Source organism: Symphalangus syndactylus, chromosome 8 (genome assembly GCF_028878055.3).
Source record: "Symphalangus syndactylus isolate Jambi chromosome 8, NHGRI_mSymSyn1-v2.1_pri, whole genome shotgun sequence".
NCBI classification, from domain to species: domain Eukaryota; kingdom Metazoa; phylum Chordata; class Mammalia; order Primates; family Hylobatidae; genus Symphalangus; species Symphalangus syndactylus.
In genome coordinates, this window is record NC_072430.2 from 53551165 (window position 1) to 53571181 (window position 20017).

The window sequence follows — 20017 nt, forward strand, 5'->3', positions numbered from 1 at the left end:
TGCTGGGATTACAGGCGTGAGCCACCGTTCCCGACCGTTTTCTTTACTAACTTGAAATTATTTAAAAAGTCAATAAAAGCCTGGGTGCGGTGGCTCACGCCGGTAATCCCAGCACTTTGGGAGGCCGAGGCGGGCGGATCACCTGAGGTAGGGAGCTCGAGACCAGCCTGACTAACACGGAGAAACCCCCGTCTCTACTACAAATACAAATATGTGGCGGGCGCCTGTAGTCCCAGCTACTAGGGAGGCTGAGGCAGGAGGATCGCTTGAACCCGGGAGGCGGAGGTTGCAGTGAGCCAAGATCGTGTTGCGGCACTCCAGCTTGGGCGACAGAGTGAGACAACGTCTCAAAAAAAAAGAAAAAAAAAGTCAATAAAACACACCTAGAAGTGAATTAATTGATTGTTACCAAGGTAAATGATCTAGAGGAAAGACATCGCAGTAGGCGCCAGTTATTGACCTTTGACTGGACAAGTCAGCATCAGCTTTTTCACCTGTATAATTGAAATACTTACCAAACTTGACTGCTTAGAGTTCTGAGGATTAAATAATTTAATAGATACAAAATATGTTACCGATGAAAGCCACGTGACTGTTTCTGCTTTTCAAATTCTTTCTTGTGGAACCTCGACTGCATTGCAACCTATGGCCAAGTAAAACAGTGGTAACTTGCAGTCAAGTACCATTTAAGTGAGAAATCCTCTGAAACGTCTATGGACAGCTTATCTCCTTGCTCAGTATTCAGGAATACTTTCCTGTGAATGCAGCTATGTTACTTACCTGGTTTGTATTCTTACCTTAGACTGTTGTAGCTATTGTAAAGCAAAAGTAAAATCAAGCCCGTGTAACTACTTTTTGGGTTCTTCTCTCTCACTTTGTATTATGATCCATGCAGGGTGTTTTTCCAGACGGGAGTGTGGTGGCACAGTCTTAGCTAACAGCAGCCTCGGACTTTGGGCCAAGTGATCCTCCTGCCTCAGCCTCCCAAGTGGCAGGGATTACACACGAGCCACTGTGCCAAACCCATGAAGTTTTTGAGTTGTACTTTTGTACTAAAGTCATGACTACTTTTTCTGCAGTTGACACTGTTTGCTGCAAATACGACTGAAGATGCTACTGCTTTTTTACTTTTTCCCTGTGTGCTTTCAAGAACTACATTTTCAATGATTTCTATGTATTTTAGATGTTTTCATTTACTTGGTAGGAAATACAAGAGAATTTTGATAAATCTGAACTGGAATGGTCTTTATGTTAATTCTGTTCAATATTTTAGGGCAGATTATGTACAGATTATCGCCAAACTGTCAGAAGGATGTATTTTGTTCATGTGGCTACGGTAACAAATTACAACAAATTTAGTGACTTCAAATAACACACATTTATTCTTTCTGCCTTTGTTTCTTTCTTTTTTTTTTTTTTTCCTTTGGTGAAAAGTACACACTTAAGAAAGGCGAGTGCAGATGTACTCAAGAGAGTCATCTCTTCCTTTTTTTTTTTTTTTTTTTTTTTGAGACAGAGTCTCGCTCTGTCGCCCAGGCTGGAGTGCAGTGGCGCGATCTCGGCCCACTGCAAGCTCCGCCTCCCAGGTTCACGCCATTCTCCTGCCTCAGCCTCCTGAGTAGCTGAGACTACAGGCGCCCGCCACTGCGCCCGGCTAATTTTTTGTATTTTTAGTAGAGACGGGGTTTCACCGTGGTCTCGATCTCCTGACCTCGTGATCCGCCCGCCTCAGCCTCCCAAAGTGCTGGGATTACAGGCTTGAGCCACCGCGCCCGGCCTTTTTTTTTTTTTTTTTTTTTTTTGGTAGAGATGAGGTCTCACTATGTTGCCCAGGCGGGTCTCAAACTCCTGGGCTCAAGCAATCCTCCCAGCTTGGCCTCCCAAAGTTCTGGCATTACTGGCATGAGCCACCATGCCCAGCCTCATTTATTCCCTTTTAGTTCTGGAGCTCAGAAGTATGAAATCAGTTTCACTGAACTAAAGTCAAAGTGTTGCAGGCCCAGTTCCTTCTGGAGGCTCTGAGAGGAAGAGCCATTTCCTTACCTTTTTCAGCTGTTACTGGCTGCCTGCCTTCCTTGGCTTGTGGCTCTTTTCTGCATAGCACATCACTCTATCATCATATCACTTTCTCATCTGTAGTCACATCTCCCTCTGCCTCTCTTATGAGGACATTTGTGATTATATTAAGGACCTCCCAGATAATCAAGGATACTATCTCCATCTCAAGATACTTTGTAAAGTCCCTTTTGTCATACAATGAAACAGTCATAGGTTCCAGGAATTAAGACCTATGTATCTTTGAGGGCCAGTGTTCAGCCTGCCACAGGAAGGTATAAAGAGTAAGACATCATATCCCATAAAGTCTCACAGGGACTATAAGAGAAAAAGAAATTCACAGTAAATGGTTGCTGAGTTAGACTTTCTTATTACTGTGAAAATAACCTAAGTCACCACAGGTTGGAGCTTTGCCAACTTTTCCACTGGAATATCTTTAATAACAAAGGTAAATGAATATTCCTGTGATATTTGGAAACAAAGTCTGAATTAATACTTTAGAAGAGTAAAATTTCTTTGAATTCTAATCTTATAATTTAAAATTTTATGTGACTTTCGCATTCAGTTTTATATGTTCATGGTTGATGCTGTTTTGAATTATATCTGAGCATTGCTGTTCTAGAGAAGAGACTGTTGATTCTGTAGTTTCATTATTATTTTACTTTTAAATTTATTTTTAGAGATGGGGGTCTCACTGTGTTGCCTACGCTGGACTCAAACTCTTGGGCTCAACTGATGTTCCCACCTAAGCCTCCTAGCTGGGACTATGGGCATGCAACCCAGTGCCCAGCTAATGTAGCTTCTTGTAATTTTCTTTTTTGAGGGGGCAGTGGCTTTTTTTAAAAAATTTGTTTTTTGGCCAAGAACGGTGGCTCACGCCTTTAATCCCAGCACTTTGGGAGGCCGAGGCGGGTGTATCACCTGAGGTCAGGAGTTTGAGACCAGCCTGGCTAACATGGCAAAACCCCGTCTCTACTAAAAATACAAAATTAGCTGGGGATGATGGTGCGCGTCTGTAGTCCCAGCTACTAGGGGGGCCGAAGCAGAAGGATTGCTTGAACCTGGGAGGTGGAAGTTGCAGTGAGCAGAGATCGTGTCACTGCACTCCAGCCTGGGCAACAGAGCAAGACTCTGTTTTGAAAAATAAAAAATTATTTTTCCATAAGTTATTGGGGTACAGGTGGTATTTGGTTATATGAGTAAGTTCTTTAGTAGTGATTTGTGAGATTTTGGTGCACATATCACCTGAGCAGTATACACTGCACCATATATATTTGTAGTCTTTTAATCTCTTGCCCCCCTCACCCCGGCCAAGTCCCCAAAGTCCATTGTATCATTCTTATGCCTTTGTGTCCTCATAGCTTAGCTCCCACATATCGGTGAGAACATATGATGTTTGGTTTTCTATTCGTGAGTTACTTCACTTGAAATAATAGTCTCCAATCTCATCCAGGTTATGGCAAATACTGTTAATTCATTCCTTTTTATGGCTGCGTAGTATTCCATTATATATATATATATACACACACATACATACATACACATGTATATATACATATATACACATATATATACACACACACACATATACACACACACACACACACACGCCCACCACAGTGTCTTTATCCACTCGTTGACTGATGGGCATTTGGAGTGGTTCCACAATTATGCAGTTGTGAATTGTGCTGCTATAAACATATGTGTGCAAGTATCTTTTTCAAATAATGACTTCTTTTCCTCTGGGTAGATATACAGTAGTGGGATTGCTGGATCAAATGTTAGTTCTGCTTTTTAATTCTTTAAGGAATCTCCACACTGTTTTCCATAGTGGTTGCACTAGTTTACATTCCCACCAGCAGTGCAGAAGTGTTCCCTGTTGACCACATCCACGCCAGCATCTCTTGTTTTTTTATTCTTCAATTATGGCCATTCTTGCAGGACTGTGGTGGTATCACATTGTGGTTTCGATTTGCATTTCCCTGATCATTAGTGATGTTGAGCATTTTTTCATAGGTTTGTTGGCCATTTGTATATCTTCTTTTGAGAATTGTCTCTTCGTGTCCTTAGCCCACATTGTGATGGGCTTTCTTACTGATTTGAGTTCGTTGTAGATTCTGGATATTATTCCTTTGTCAGATGTGTAGATTGTGAAGATTTTCTCCCACTGTGTTGTCTGTTGACTCTGCTGACTATTCCTTTTGCTGTGCAAAAGCTCTTCAGTTTAATTAGGGCCCAGCTATTTATCTTTGTTTTTATTGCATTTGCTTTTGGGTTCTTGGTCATGAAATCCTTGCCAAAGCCAATGTCTAGAAGGATTCTTCCAATGTTATCTTCTAGAATTTTTAGTTTCAGGTCTTGGGTTTAAGTCCTTAATCCATCTTGAGTTTATTTTTGAATAAAGTGAGAGATGAGGATCCAGTTTCATTTTTCCTACATGTGGCTAGCCAATTATCCCAGCACCATTTGTTGAAAAGGGTGTCCTTTCCCCCACTTTATGTTTTTGTTTGCTTTGTCGAAGATCAGTTGACTGTAAGTATTTGGGCTTATTTCTCTATTCTGTTCCATTGGTCTGTGTGTCTTATTTTTATACCAGTACCATGCTGTTTTGGTGACTATGGCGTTATAGTATAGTTTGAAATCAGTTAGTGTGATGCCTCCAGATTTGTTCTTTTTGCTTAGTCATGCTTTGGCTACGCGGGCTCCTTTTTGGTTCCATATGAATTTTAGGATTGTTTTTTCTAGTTCTGTGAAGAATGATGGTGATATTTTGATGGGGATTGCATTGAATTTGTACATTGCTTTTGGCAGCATGGTCATTTTCACAATACTGATTCTACCCATCCATGAACACGGGATGTGTTTCCATTTGTTTGTGTCATCTATGATTTCTTTCAGCAGTGTTTTGTAGTTTTCCTTGTAGAGGTCTTTTGACTCCTTTGTTAGGTATATTCTTTTTTGTTCTTCTTCTTTCTTTTTTGAGATGGAGCCTTGCCCTGGCTCACTGTAACCTCCACCTCCCGGGTTTGAGCAGTTCTCCTGCCTGAGCCTCCCAAGTAGCTGGGACTACAGGTGTGAACTACCATACCTGGCTGATTTTTTGTATTTTTGAAAGAGATGGGGTTTTACCATCTTGGCCAGGCTGGTCTCGAACTCCTGACCTCAAGTGATACACCTGCCCTGGCCTCCCAAAGTGCTGGGATTATAGGCTTGAGCCACCACCCAGCCTGTTAGGTTTATTCCTAAGTTTTGTTTGTTTGTTTTTGCAGCTATTGTAAAAGGGGTTGAGTTCTTTTTTTTTTTTTTTTTTTTTTTGAGTCTTGCTCTGTCGCCCAGGCTGGAGTGCAGTGGCGCAATCTCGGCTCACTGCAAGCTCCGCCTCCCGGGTTCACGCCATTCTCCTGCCTCAGCCTCTCCGAGTAGCTGGGACTACAGGCGCCCACCACCATGCCCGGCTAATTTTTTTGTATTTTTTTTTTAGTAGAGACGGGGTTTCACCGTGGTCTCGATCTCCTGCCCTCGTGATCCGCCCGCCTCGGCCTCCCAAAGTGCTGGGATTACAAGCGTGAGCCACCGCGCCCAGCCAAGGGGTTGAGTTCTTGATTTGATTCTCTGCTTGGTTGCTGTTGATACATAGAAGAACTACTGATTTGTGTACATTAATCTTGTATCCAAAAGTTTTGCTGAAATCTTTTATCAGTTCTAGGAGCTTTCTGGAGGAGTCCTTAGAGTTTTCAAGGTAATTGACCATGTCTTCAGCAAACAGTGACAGTTTGACTTCCTCTTTACTGATTTGGATGCCCTTTATTTCTTTCTGTTGTCTAATTGCTCTGGCTAGGACTTCCAGTAGTATGTTGAGGAGGAGTGGTGAGAGTGGGCGTCCTTGTCTTGTTCCAGTTCTCAGAGGGAATGCTGTCAGCTTTTTCCCCGTTCAGTATTATGTTGGCTGTGGTTTGTCATAGATGGTTTTTATTACATTAAGGTATGTCCCTTATATGCTGATTTTGCTGAGAGTTTTAATAATAAAGGGATGCTGGATTTTGTCAAATGTTTTTTCTGCATCTATTGAGATGATCATGTGATTTTTGTTGTTCTGTTTATGTGGTGTATCACATTTATTGACTTGTGTATGTTAAACCTTCCCTGCATTCCTGGTATGAAACCTACTTGATCATGGAGGATTATCTTCCTGATATGTTGTTGGATTCAGTTAGCTAGTATTTTGTTAAGGATCTTAGCATCTGTGTTCATCAAGGATATCGGTCTGTAGTTTTGTTTTTTGGTTACGTCCTTTCCTGGTTTTGGTATTAGGGTGATGCTGACTTCATAGAATGAATTAGGGAGAATTCCTTTGTTATCTTGTGGAATAGTGTCAAAAGGATTGGTACCAATTCTTTGAATGTCTGGTAGAATTCTGCTGTGAATCCATCAGGTCCTGAACTTTTTTTTTTTTTTTTTGAGATGGAGTCTTGCTCTCTCCAGACTGGAGTGCAGTGGCGTGATCTCGGCTCACTGCAGCCTCTGCCTCCCAGGTTCAAGTGATTCTCCTGCCTCAGCCTCCCCAGTAGCTGGGACTACAGGCATGCATCACCATGCCCAGCTAATTTTTTTTTTTTTTTTTTTTTTGAGACATAGTTTCGTTTTTGTTGCCCAGGCTGCAGTGCAATGGTGCGATCTCGGCTCACCACAACCTCCGCCTCCCAGGTTTAAGCGATTCTCCTGCCTCAGCCTTCCCAAGTAGCTGGGATTATAGGCATGTGCCACCATGCCTGGCTAATTTTGTATTTTTAGTAGAGACGGGGTTTCATCATGTTGACCAGGCTGGTCTTGAACTCCTGATCTTAGGTGATCTGTCTGCCTCAGCCTCCGAAAAGTGTTGGGATTACAGGCGTGAGCCACCGCGCTTGGCCTTGTTTTTTCTTTAAGCTATCTATTTCCCTGAATATTTCTCCCTTCACTTCTTTTTTTTTTTGAGAGGGAGTCTCACTCTCACTCTGTCGCCCAGGCTGGAGTGCAGTGGCGCGATCTTGGCTCTCTGCAACCTCTGCCTCCTGGTTCAAGCAGTTCTCCCTGCCTCATCCCCCCGAGTAGCTGGGATTACAGGCACCCACTACCAGGCCCAGCTAATTTTTGTATTTTTAGTAGAGATGGGGTTTCACCATGTTGGTCGGGCTGGTAACGAGCTCCTGACGTCAGGTGATCCACTCACCTTGGGCTCCCAAAGTGCTGGGATTACAGGTATGAGCCACCGTGCCTGGCCAGTTTTTGTGTTTTTAGCAGAGACAGGGTTTCACCATATTGGCCAAGCTGGTCTGGAACTCCTGGACTGAAGTGATACACCTGTCTCGGCCTCCCAAAGTGTTGGGTTTATAGGTGTGAGCCACTGTGCCCGGCCTGAAATGTAAGTAATTATTAATATGTTAAACATCTTTCTATTTGGAGATTGGAATTATGTCCTGATGATTTTTTACAGTTCTCGTAATTTTAATTTTTGGACCTCCTGCTAGATGGCAGTAGTAATCACTGCTAAGGGCCAGGAAGGCAACTTTTAAAACAGTTTGATAGCTTAAGTCTAATTTTTATGTTTAGTGAAGTTACAACTGACCGTACATGATTTTCAGTTCTTTTTATCCTTCACATCTGATCTACAAAGCACATGTGAACTTTTTAACCTCTTAATATCTGTTTTTTTCCGGATAATTCAATAATTATGCCTTTTGTTTGTTATTTCTCTGGTATCAGGGTTTTTTACTGTGTTCAGTAGAGAGGAAATGAGTTTAGAACTTAGTAGATTCTGATCTTCCCACATTATAACACCAAAGTGGTTAAAAGAACTAGTTCTGCTATATTTTTACATGAGTATTATACAGGCTATAAATATTTACGTTTAGGGATTTGTTTTGATTTCTATTCCAATGTAGTCCTTTTGAATGGTCTCCTAATTTGGAAAATTAAGTAGTGAATCAACCTCAAAATGCAAAACGAAGTCTGTAGCTGTCGATAAATATTTATAAAATATTGCTTTATTGTCTGAGAGATATGTTTACATGATTATAAACTATCCAGTGTCAGGAAAAGCCTCATTCTGGCTTAATCTTATTTCATCTACCAATTAACAGTAGAAATTTAAAAAATCATTAATATGTTAAAGTGTCTTTCTGCTTGATGAATTAGGGTAGCATTTGTAGGGGAACATTTGTATTATGAATTCACCTTAGAAGCATCTAGTCAATACACATACATAAGTATATATATACTTACACATATATTTATATATAAAAGGGGTAGAAATCCTGTCAAATACTAGTTTATTCTGCAGGTTATCATTTGACACTACATATTGCATTTCTTTGACATTCTTTATACTCCCACCTAGTGGTATTTGAGTGCTGCTTTTGTGCCAGGCACCATTCTGAGCACTTAACGTGGTAATTAATTTATGAAACCCTGTGGTGTTGGTATTGCTATCTCCTGTTTAAACTAGGAAACTGAAACAGACAGCTAGTAAAGCCAGGATTTGCGCTCTGGCAGTCTGACTCTATACCCATTCTCAGCTATCATGCAATACCTGTCTCAGCTTCCTTATCTAAAACATTGTAATAAAAGGACTATCTTTTAGGGTTATTGGGATGGTTCAGTGAAGCAATTCATGTGAAGAGGCTGACACAGTAACCTAGAATGGTAATGATCAGTTAATATTAGCTGTCATTTGGCTACTTTTCTGGTTTTCTTCCCATTCTTTTTTCATTTTTGTCTGTTATAGGATGCTTGGCCTGCTGCTTGCTATCATTCTGTATAATTCATATGTAGCAGGCACATCCAGTTTACTAGTTTGGGTTTTTTCTTTTTTGAGACGGAGTCTTGCTCTATCATCCAGGCTGGAGTGCAGTGATGTGATCACAGCACACTGCAACCCCCACCTCCCAGGTTCAATTGATTCTCCTGTCTTAGCCTCCCTAGTAGCTGAGACTACAGGTTTGCGCCACCATGCCCGGCTAATTTTTGTATTTTTTTAAGTAGAGATGGATTTCACTATGTTGGCCAGGCTGGTCTTGAACTCCTGGCCTCAGGTGATCCACCCACCTCGGCCTCCCAAGGTGCTGGGATAATGGGCTTGAGCCACCATGCCCAACCTACTTTCCTAGTTTTTAATTGCTGCTACTTCCTATAGTCTGATAACAGAATCCTGTACTTTCCCTCTGAGTTGTAGACTGATGTATACAAATGTTTGCTGCACATTTGCCCTTGGCCATCCCCAGAAGTCCCTCAGGCTTATATGAGTAAAACTAAGGACATTTCGTTGTTTTTTTCCCCCATTTTCTTGATTTTTGGATTTTCTTTTTTTTGGGTGGGGGGCAGCAGAGTCTTGCTCTGTTGCCCAGGCTGGAGTGCAGTGGTGCGATCTCGGCTCACTGCACCCTTCACCTCCCAGGTTCAAGCAATTCTCCTGTCTTAGCCTCCCAAGTAGCTGGGATTACAGGCGTGTCCCACCACGCCCAGCTAATTTTTCTATTTTTAGTAGAGACGGGTTTTCGCCATGTTGGCCAGGCTGGTCTCAAACTCCTGGCCTCAGGTGATCTGCCTGCCTAGGCCTCCCAAAATGCTGGGATTACAGGCATGAGCCACCATGCCTGGCCTGGATTCACTTTCTGACTCAACTCCACTTGGTCATCCAACGCAGGAATCAGCGTGGATTCCTTCTCCACCTGCTCCTCCCCCGTGCTTCCAAATCGAGTCAGTGCCAAGCTTCCCTAATGTTAACTTCTGAATATTTCTCTGGCCAGGTGTGGTGGCTCACATTTGTAATCCCAGGTATGAGAGGCTGGGGAGGTTGAGGCACGAGAATCACTTGAGCTCAGGAGTTCAGGACCAGCCTGAGCAACATAGCAAGACCTCGTCTCTACTAAGAATTAAAAAAACAAAAAAAGATTTTTTTTTTTTTTTTTTCCTAGCTATTTGGAAGGCTGAGGTGGCACAATCGCTTGAGCCCGGGAGATTGAGCCTGCAGTGAGTGGCAACTGTACCACTGCGCTCCAGCCTGGGCCACAGAGTAAGACTGTGCAAATAAATAAATAAATTGTCAAACTATAATATAGTATTCATAGTGAATAGAAGCAAAAAAAAGAAAAGAAAAATATTTCTCAAGTTTACCTTTTTTCTCCATTCCTACTGTTGGGAACTCCATTATCTCTTTTAGTTTGATTTTTAGTTGACACATAATGTACATATTTCTGGGGTATAGTGTGATGTTTTGATATACGTATACTTTGTGTAATGATCAAATCAAGTTAATAGTGTCTCCATCATCTCACATGTTGATCACTTTGTGGTGAGAACATGCAACAGTCCTCTCCTATCTATTTTGAAATAGACAGTACAGGCTGGGCCCAGTGGTTCCCACCTATAATCCCAGCACTTTGGGAAGCTAAGGCCAGAGGATTTTTAAAGACCAGCTCTGGCAACATAGTGACACCTTGTGTCTACAAAAAAAAAAAAAAAAATTAAAAAATTAGCAGAGGCATGGTGGCATGCACCTGTAGTCCCAGGTACTCAGGAGGCTGGGGTGGGAGGATCAAGGCTGCGATGAGCTGTGTTTGCGCCACTACACTCCATCTTGGACAACAGTGCAGGACTGTGTCTCACAAAAAAAAAAAAAAAAAAAGGACAATACATTAAAATATATGGAATACTTCATGAATTTTGATGTCATCTGTGTGCAAGAGCCATGCTCATCTCTGTGGCCGTCTGATTTTAGTATGTGTGATGCCAAAGCAAGCACTCCTTATCCTTGTCTGGACTTTTTTTTTTTTTTGGAGACAGAGTCTCGCCCTGTTGGCCAGGCTGGAGTGCAATGGCACAATCTTGGCTCACTGCAACCTCCGCCTCCTGGGCTCAAGCAATTCTCCTGCTTCAGCCTCCCAAGTAGCTGGAATTACAGGCGTGTGCCACCACGCCTGGCTAATTTTTGTATTTTTAGTAGAGATGGGGTTTCACCATGTTGGCCAGGCTGGTCTTGAACTCCTGACCTCAGGTGATCCGCCTGCCTCTGCCTCCCAAAGTGCTGTGATTACAGGCATGAGCCACCGCGCCTGGCCTCCTGTCTGGACTTTTTAATGGCCTTTATGGTCTCCCAACCTTCAGCCTTACCTCTCCGTATTTAAATCCATCTTCTACATTGTAAACGTGAGCAATTGTATGTGACTCTGGGTTAGGCGCAGTGGCTCACACCTGTAATCCCAGCACTTTGGGAGGCCGAGGCGAGTGGACCACCTGATGTCAGGAGTTCGAGACCAGCCTGGCCAACATGGCGAACCCTCATCTCTGCTAAAAATACAAAAATTAGCCGGGCATGGTGGCATATGCCTATAGTCCCAGCTACTTGGGAGGTTGAGGCAGGAAAATCGCTTGAACCTGGGAGGCAGCAGTTGCAGTGAGCCAAGATAGCGCCATTGCACTCCAGCCTGGGTGACAAAGTGAGACTCCATATCAAGAAAAAAAAATGTGTATATGACTCTGAATATGTAATATTTTTGCTACCAACCCCTTCCAATTCATTTATTTATTCAAATATTTTAACATAGCTGCTCTAGGTAAAAATAAGATACTGCTTTAGTCATTACCTGTAACCCACTGAATGTTCTAACTCCTTTCTTACTGAATTGGTTCGGTGAGAAGAAATAAAAAAAATAAAGTTTGATGTTTTAGTTGGGTATACAAGATAGAAAACTCTAAGACCTGCCCTGCTGCTTTCTTCAACGTCATCTCCTTACCCATCCAACATCACACATTATGATCAGCAATACCAGACTTTCTCTTCCCTTGCTTCCAGTACTTTTCATGCCTGTCTTTCCTCATATTCAGCATATTCAAATATTCAGTGACCAGATCATTTTGACAAAGCCTCAGAGCTCATGAGTAACAGACACTGTGGATTGTGGAAGACCCTGAATGCCAAGCCAAGAAAGTAAACTGTTCCTGAGAGAGAAGGGAAGAACCACTGATTGTCAGACTTTGCTACCATTCGTGGAAATTGGGAGCATGGGATGAAGAGAGAAGCTAATGAAGTAAATTTTAGATAATCTGAATTTTAAGTTCTGGCAGCACATGTAGCAGGCATTTAAAAATACTAGAGCTTCAGAAAGAAGAAATTTGGAGTTAAAGATCTGGAAGTGATTACTAAAGACTTTTGATCTGGTATATGCGAAATTAACATTTCAAAATGGAAAGAGACAAATGTTCTACTTAACTCCACTAACGCTTTGAGGGCAGAATCAAGTTCTAGTTATCACTGTCTCTCTAGCACCTAGAAGAGTACCTAACACTGGTGTTTAATTATTAAACATTCTGCTAAGCTTGGGTTGCAGTGGGATTCAAGGAGAAGGGAACCCAAGAAAGTGATAAAGGGAAGAACATTTTAGGACATCACCAGGGATGGAGAGGCAGTATTTGAAACTTTGACTAATAAGAGTTTGTGTGAAGGCCTTATTACAGGCAAACATCCCTTTTTTTTGAGACAGGGTCTCACACTGTCACCCAGGCTGGAGTGTAGGTGCCATCTTGGCTGACTGCAGCCTCAGCCTCCCAGACTCAAGCGATCCTCCCACCTTAGCCTCCCAAGTTGCTGGGACCACAGGCATGCACGTCACCATGCCGGGCTAATTTTTTGTACTTTTGGTAGGGATAGGGTTTCACCATGTTGCCCAGGCTGGTTTCAAACTCCTAGGCTAAGGCAATCCTCCTGCCTTGGCCTCCCCAAGTGCTGGGATCACAGGTGTGAGCCACCGCACCCGGCCAGTGACCTTTCTTTTATTGTTATTTTTTTCTTTTTCTTAAGGTTGACATCAAATTGCTAGGATCACAGCTACTTCTTCAGAGATTTGCATTGCTCACTTTTAAAATTAGGGTGTCTCCCCAAATGTTACATCTCTAGGGTCTGTCCTAGTCATCTTATCTAAAAGATCTTGACCCCATCTTACCTCTCCTCATCACGTTACATACATTAAACTCTGGTTTATTTTTCTTCCTAGAGCTTGCCATTCTTCTTGTTATATATTTATTTCTTTATAGCTGAGTTGAATGATTAATGAATGTTGCAGCCTCAGAATAACAGTCAACTCAGTAAAACTGTTAGAACAAAATTATAGCATTTCTTTGGTCAGCGAAAATTCTCGTCAGATATTTTATGAGTAAAGTTATAACTTCTAAAAAAAAAACTAAGTTTTTAAACTATTTTAGATTTTTTTTTTGAGACAAGGTCTTGCTCTGTTGCCTGGACTGGAGTGATCATGGCTCACCCGATTGATCGCATAGCCTTAACCTCCCAGGCTTAAGCAATCCTCCCTCCTCAGCCCCCCAAGTAGCTGAGATGACAGGTGCACACCACCGTGTCTGGCTGATTTTTAAACTTTTTGTGGAGAATGGGATCTCACTATGTTGCCTGGGCTGGTCTCAAACTCCTGGGCTCAAGGGATCCTCCCACCTCAGCCTCCCAAGGTGCTGGGCTTACAGGCGTGAGCCACTGTACTCAGCCTATTAGAGAAATTTAATCAAAAAAGTTATTAAAATTTCCAGTCAAGTATTGAAATAACTTTCTCTACTCGACCTCCTGGGCTCACGTGATCCTCCTACCTCACCTCTCTGGTAGCTGGGATTGCAGGCATGCGCCACCATACCCAACTGAATTTTTTTTTCATACAGTGGAATTTAATTCAGTGATACTCAGTGATAAGAAATGAGCTTTTAAGCCACTGAAAGACATAGAGGAACTTTATGTGTTTATTCCTTCATGAAGGAAACCAGAAAAAGCTACTCGCCTTATGATTCTAACTGTTTGACATTCTGGAAAAGGCAAAACTAGAGAGACAGTAAAAACCCCGTCTCTACTAAAAAAATACAAAAAATTAGCCGGGCGCGGTGGCGGGCGCCTGTAGTCCCAGCTACTCGGAGAGGCTGAGGCAGGAGAATGGCGTGAACCTGGGAGGCGGAGCTTGCAGTGAGCCGAGATTGCGCCACTGCACTCCAGCCTGGGCGACAGAGGGAGACTCCGTCTCAAAAAAAAAAAAAAAAAAAAAAAAAAAAAATCAATGGTTGATAAAGGTTCGGGGTGAGCAGAGGGATGAATAGGCAGAACACAGGATTTTTAGGGTGGTGAAACAGTTCTATAATGGTGGATTCATTACATGTATTTGTCAAAACCCACAGAACTGTACAAAACAAAAAGTGAACCCTAAGGTAAACTATGGAGTTCAATTTTTTAATAAAAGCTACTTAATGTTGTTTTATGTGGCAATACTCTAATTAGACCACTTCCCAATTAATGGATGTTCAGGCTGTTAGGTTTTTTTGTTATTACAATTCTATAATAAATATCCTTCCTTACATACACATATATTTAATTTTGGATAGATGCCTATGGGAGATTGTTGGATTCAAGGAGACACGTATTTCTAATTTTATTATATAGTACCAGAATACTTGTCAAAAATTTAACATTTAGAGAGAGAGAGTGTGTGTGTGTGTGTATGTGTGTGTGTGTGGGCATGTGTGTGTTCAGAGACAAAGTCTCACTCTGTTACCTAAGCTGGAGTACATTGACACAGTCATTGCTTACCACAGCCTGGAACTCCTAGCCTCAAGTGATCCTCTAAGCTCAGCTTCGTGAGTGGCTGGGACTACAGGTGCACGCCATCACACCCAGCTAATTTTTGTATTTTTTGTAAGGACGGGGTCTCTTTGTGATACCCAGGGTGGTCTCAGACTCCTGGTCTCAAAGCGATCCTCCTGCCTCGGCCTCCCAAAGTGCTGGGATTATGGGTGTGAGCCTGTAATGTGCCCAGCCTAGAATGTTTACAAATGCCCATTTCCCCACACCCCATCAGCATTGATGTTATCAGTGTTTTTAATTTTTGCCAACCTGATAGGTTAAAATGGCATCTTATTTCCTCAACTGTTAGTAAGACTGACCTTTTTTTTTTTTTTGAGACCGTCTCACTGTAGCCCAGGCTGGAATGCAGTGGTGTGATCTTGGCTCACTGCAACCTCTGCCTCCCAGGCTAAAGCCATTCTCATGCCTCTCAGCCTCCTAAGCAGCAGGGATTACAGGCGTGCACCACCACACCTAGCTCATTCTTGTATTTTTAGTAGAGACAGGATTTTGCCATGTTGGCCAGGCTGGTCTCAAACTCTTGAGCTCATGTGATCATGTTCTCCCCACTTTGGCCTCCCAAAGTACTGGGATTACAGGCATTAGCCACCACGCCCAGCCAAGATTGAACATCTTTTTATGTTTCTTGTTCATTTGAATTCTCCCTTTTATGACATACTGCTTCTTTTAGCTATTTTATGTTTGGATAAATTTCTTGCATAGTAAAGGTATTAACCCTTAACCCTTTGTGTTATGAAAATTTTCTTCCAATTTCGGTTTTCTTTTAACTATATTTTCAATATGTTTTACCTTATTTTAGTTATGTTTTTGTCTAATCAGATCTTTCACTTTTTGCCTTCATGGGTGGGTGTGGTGGCTCACGCCTGTAATCCTAGCATTTTGGGAGACTGAGCTGGGTGGATCACGAGGTCAGGAGATCGAGACCATCCTGGCCAACATGGTGAAACCTTGTCTCTACTAAAAATACAAAAATTAGCCGGGTGTGGCAGCGCATGCCTGTAATCCCAGCTACTCGGGAGGCTAAGTCAGGAGAATCGCTTGAACCCAGGAGGCAGAGGTTGCAGTGAGCTGAGATTGCGCTGCTGCTCTCCAGCCTGGCGACAGAGGTAGACTCTCTCAAAAAAAAAAAAAAAAGTCCTCTTCTATTCCAAAATTGTATGTTTAAAATGTGATTTTCCACATTTTCTACAATGAGCAGTTAAAATAGCACTAATTATTATTTGTACTTATTTATTAAAATATAACTACTGTAAGGTCTACAAATCTAGAGCTCAGTGAACTTTTACAAACTGAAGACATCTGTGCCACCAACACTCAAATCGGTACCAGCACCCAAGAAACCTCTTGGATGCCCCTTCCCAGTCATTCCCACTGAAGATAACCACCATTCTAATTTCCATCATCATACATTGGTTTTGCCCATGACTTTTTATGTTTCGTTTGCCTTTGGGCATGGGAGATCATGTTTGTTAAAGTGTAATTTACATTCAATAAAATTTAACTTTTTAAACTTAGTAAGTATGTAGTTTGATGAGTTGACACTTGTATATACCTACACAGTTGTGTAACCAGCACCCTGATTAAGATACAGAATATTTTCATCACCCAAAAAGTTTCCTTGTGCCCATTAATAATCAATGGCCTCCCCACAACCTCAGCCCCTAACAACCAGTTCCTATCATTTTGCTTTTTCCAGAATGTTATTTAAATGGAATCATACGATATATACTCTTTTATGTTACATGTATCTCTGGTTTCTTTTTTATTGCAGAATCAGATTCCATTATATATGTATGCCACAATTTGTTTTTCCATTCAGTAGATGACAGATATTTCTGGGGGAGGGAGGGTCTTTGTTGTTTATTTTTTTCTGTGCTTAAGCTTACCCATATTTCTTTTTTTTTCTAGGTATTTGGCTGTTATAAATAAAATGGTGATGAACATGTGTACAGGTGTTTGTATGGACATAAGTTGTCATTTCTCTTGAGTGGATACCTAAAAGTGGGCTTGCTGGGTAAGTATATATTTAACTTAAACACTGCCAAACACTTTCCAAAGTGGCTATAACATTTTACTATCAATGTATGAAAGTTCCTGTTGCTTTTGCATTTTTGTCAGAACTTGGTATTGTTCGTTCTTTTTAATTGTAGGCATTTTAGCAAATGTGTAATAATAGGTAAGTATTAATATAATTTGCATATCCCTGATAACTAATATTATTGGGCTGCTCGTGCTTATTTGTCATTCTTATATTTTCTTTGGTGAAGTGTCTGTTCAAATATTTTCCCATGTTTTAATTGAATTATTTGTCTTATAATTTGGTTGCAAGAATTCTTTATATATTCTGGATATAGCAACTTTATCAGATTGTGATTTGCAAATGTGATCTCCCAGTCTGTAGTTGGCATTTTCTTTTTTTTTTTTAATATTTCTTTTTGTTTGTTTTTTGTTGTGTTGTGAGCTTTTTTTTTTTTTTTTTTTTGATAGGGTCTCACTCTGTGACCCAGGCTGAAGTGGCAGTGATGCAATGTCGGCTCACTACAAGCTCCACTTCCCGGGCTGAAGTGATCTCTCCATCTCAGCCTCCTGAGTAGCTGGGACTATAGGCATGCGCCACCACACCTGGCTAATTTTTGTATCTTTGATGGAGACGGGGTTTTGCTATGTCACCCAGGCTGGTCTTGTACTCCTGGACTCAAGCCATCCACCCGCCCCGGGCCTCCCAAAATGCTGGGATTATAGGCGTGAGCCACCATGCTCGGCCTGTAGTTTGCGTTTTCTTGAGGGTTCAAAAGTAGGTTTTACATTTTAATTAAGTCAAAATTTTCTTTTGTGGTTTGTACTTTTTGTATTTTAAGAGATCTTCGCCTAACCAAAGGTCGTAGATTCCCTTTTTTCTCTTATAAGTTTTGTAGTTCTTGCTTTTACATTTAGGTCTATGATCCATTTTGAGTTAATATTCTCTGTTCTGACTTCTTGTTTGTCTCATATTAGTAAACCATTGCAGTTTTCTTTTTATTAATATTTGCATGGTATATCTTTTTTCTGTCCATTTCCTTTTAACCTATCTATGGCTTTATGTTTAAAAGGGTTTCTTTTAGATAGCATATAGTTGGGTCTTGCTTCTGTCTCCCCACCACCCCCATCCTGACAATCTCTCTTTTAAATAAGGTGTCATATTATTTTTATTTAATGTAATTGTTGGTATGGTTGGATTTTTTTTTTTTTTTTTAAGACGGAGTCTCACTCTGTCTCCCAGGCTGGAGTGCAGTGGTGTGAGCTCAGCTCACTGCAACCTCTGCCTCCCAGGTTCAAGAGATTCTCCTGCCCCAACCTCCCAAGTAGCTGGGATTACAAGCACATGCCAACACACTTGGCTAATCTTTGTAGTTTTAGTGGAGACAGGGTTTCACCATGTTGGCCAGGCTGGTCTTGGACTCCCGACCTCAAGTGATCCACCCACCTCAGCCTCCCAAAGTGCTGGGATTACAGGCATGAACCACCATGCCCGGCCAGGTATAGTTGGATTTAAATCTACCTTCTTACTAGTTGTTTTTATATTTTCTGTTTTTCTCATCAGTTCTTTATTTCTTTTTTCATCTTTCTTTTTGATTGGGTGCTTTTTCTCTATGATTGGTTTTTGTTTGTGAATTTGCTGTTTAATTTTTTGTGTGTTTGTTTGAAGTGGTTGGTCTAGGGTTTACTATATGCTTTTTTTTTTTTTTTTTTTTGAGACCTGGTTTTTCTCTGTCACCCAGACTGGAGTGCAGTAGTGTGATCTGGGTTCACTGCAACCTCTGTCTCCCACGCTCAAGTGATCCTCCCACCTAAGCCTCCTGAGTAGTTGGGACTACAGGCACTTTCCACTGTGCCTGGCTAATTTTTATATTTTTTGTGGAGATGGAGTTTTTCCATTTTGCCCAGGCTGGTCTCGAACTCCTAGGTCTAAGTGACCCACCCACCTTGGCCACCCAAAGTACTGGGATTACAGGCGTGAGCCACTGTGCCCGACCTATTATATCCTTTTTGACTTGTTAACATCTAGCTTCAAATAATGTGATGCCATTTTATGGTGTAAGAATCTTAAAACATTATCCTTCCACTTCCCTCCTCCCATCCTCTCACTATTATTGTCGTGCATTTTATTTATTTACTTATTTATTTAGAGATGGAGTCTTGATCTGTTGCCCAGGGTGGAGTGCTGTGAGCTGATCTCAGCTCACTGCAGCCTCTGCCTCCCAGGTACAAGCAATTCTTGTGCCTCAGCCTCCTGAGTAGCTGGGATTACAGGCACCCGCCACCCTGCCTGGCTACTTTTTTTTTTTATTTTATTTTATTTTTTTGAGATGAAGTCTCGCTTTGTTGCCCAGGCTGGAGTGCAATGACATGGTCTCGGCTCACTCCAGCCTCCAACCCCTGGGTTCAAGCAATTCTCCTGTCTCAGCCTCCCAAGTAGCTGGGATTATAGGCATGTGCCACCACGCCCAGCTAATTTTTTTGTAGAGATGGGGTTTCACCATGTTGGCCTGGCTGGTCTCGAACTCCTGACCTCATGTCATCCACCCGCCTCAGCCTCCCAAAGTCCTGGGATTACAGGCATGAGCCACCACGCCCGGCCTGCCTAGCTACTTTTTTTGTATTTTTAGTAGAGAGGTGGTTTCACCATGTTGGCCAGGCTAGTCTTGAACTCCTGACCTCAGGTGATGCACCCACCTCAGCCTTCCAAAGTGCTGGGATTATAGGCATGAGCCACCGCACCCGGCTGATGCATTTTACTTTGGTGTGTCATAAATCCCTTGGTTTGTTATTACTAGTTTTTACTTTAGACAGCAATTATCTTTTAAGGAAAAATTTAAGAGGAAAAAATGTCTTATATTTACCCTCATGTTTACCATTCCCAGTGCTCTTTATTTCTTTGTGTCAATCCAGATTTCAATTTGTTATACTGTTTCTGCCTGAATAACAATTTAACAGCAACAGTTTTGCTGGCAGTGAATCTTCTCATTTTGTGTTTGTCTGATAGTATTTCTTGTTTGTCTTTTTGAAGACTAGTCAAGTGCAGTAGTGAGAAGAGGGGAAGAGTGGAACAGGGAGTTTGACCTGTAACTGACTGAGCAATCAGTTGGGATAACTCACTACCTTTGGACCAGACGGATAGTCTTTCTTTTATACTCTTTTTCAGAAGGCATTTTTACTGGGTACAGAGCTTTGTGTTGGTAGGTTTTTCTATCCTTTTGGTGTTTAAAATTGTCATTCCTTTGTCCCCTGGCTTGCATAGTTTTTGATGCGAAGACTGTA

The 20017-nt window shown here is 41.7% G+C and overlaps 1 protein-coding gene and 1 non-coding gene across 7 annotated transcripts in view; one reads left to right on the forward strand and one right to left on the reverse strand.

The window, feature by feature from the left end:
* WDR89 (WD repeat domain 89) overlaps positions 1 to 20017 on the forward strand; it is a 72730-nt gene that overhangs the window by 1511 nt on the left and 51202 nt on the right. For all 6 annotated transcript variants that reach the window (XM_055289138.2, XM_055289139.2, XM_063644532.1 and 3 more), the window contains one exon: positions 16628 to 16733. The gene's annotated coding sequence lies outside the window, so the exon portion shown is untranslated. The remainder of the gene's footprint in view (positions 1 to 16627; positions 16734 to 20017) is intronic.
* LOC129488950 (U6 spliceosomal RNA) lies at positions 10731 to 10834 on the reverse strand. The gene has a single exon (XR_008659787.1). It is a non-coding gene; the product is annotated as a U6 spliceosomal RNA (small nuclear RNA).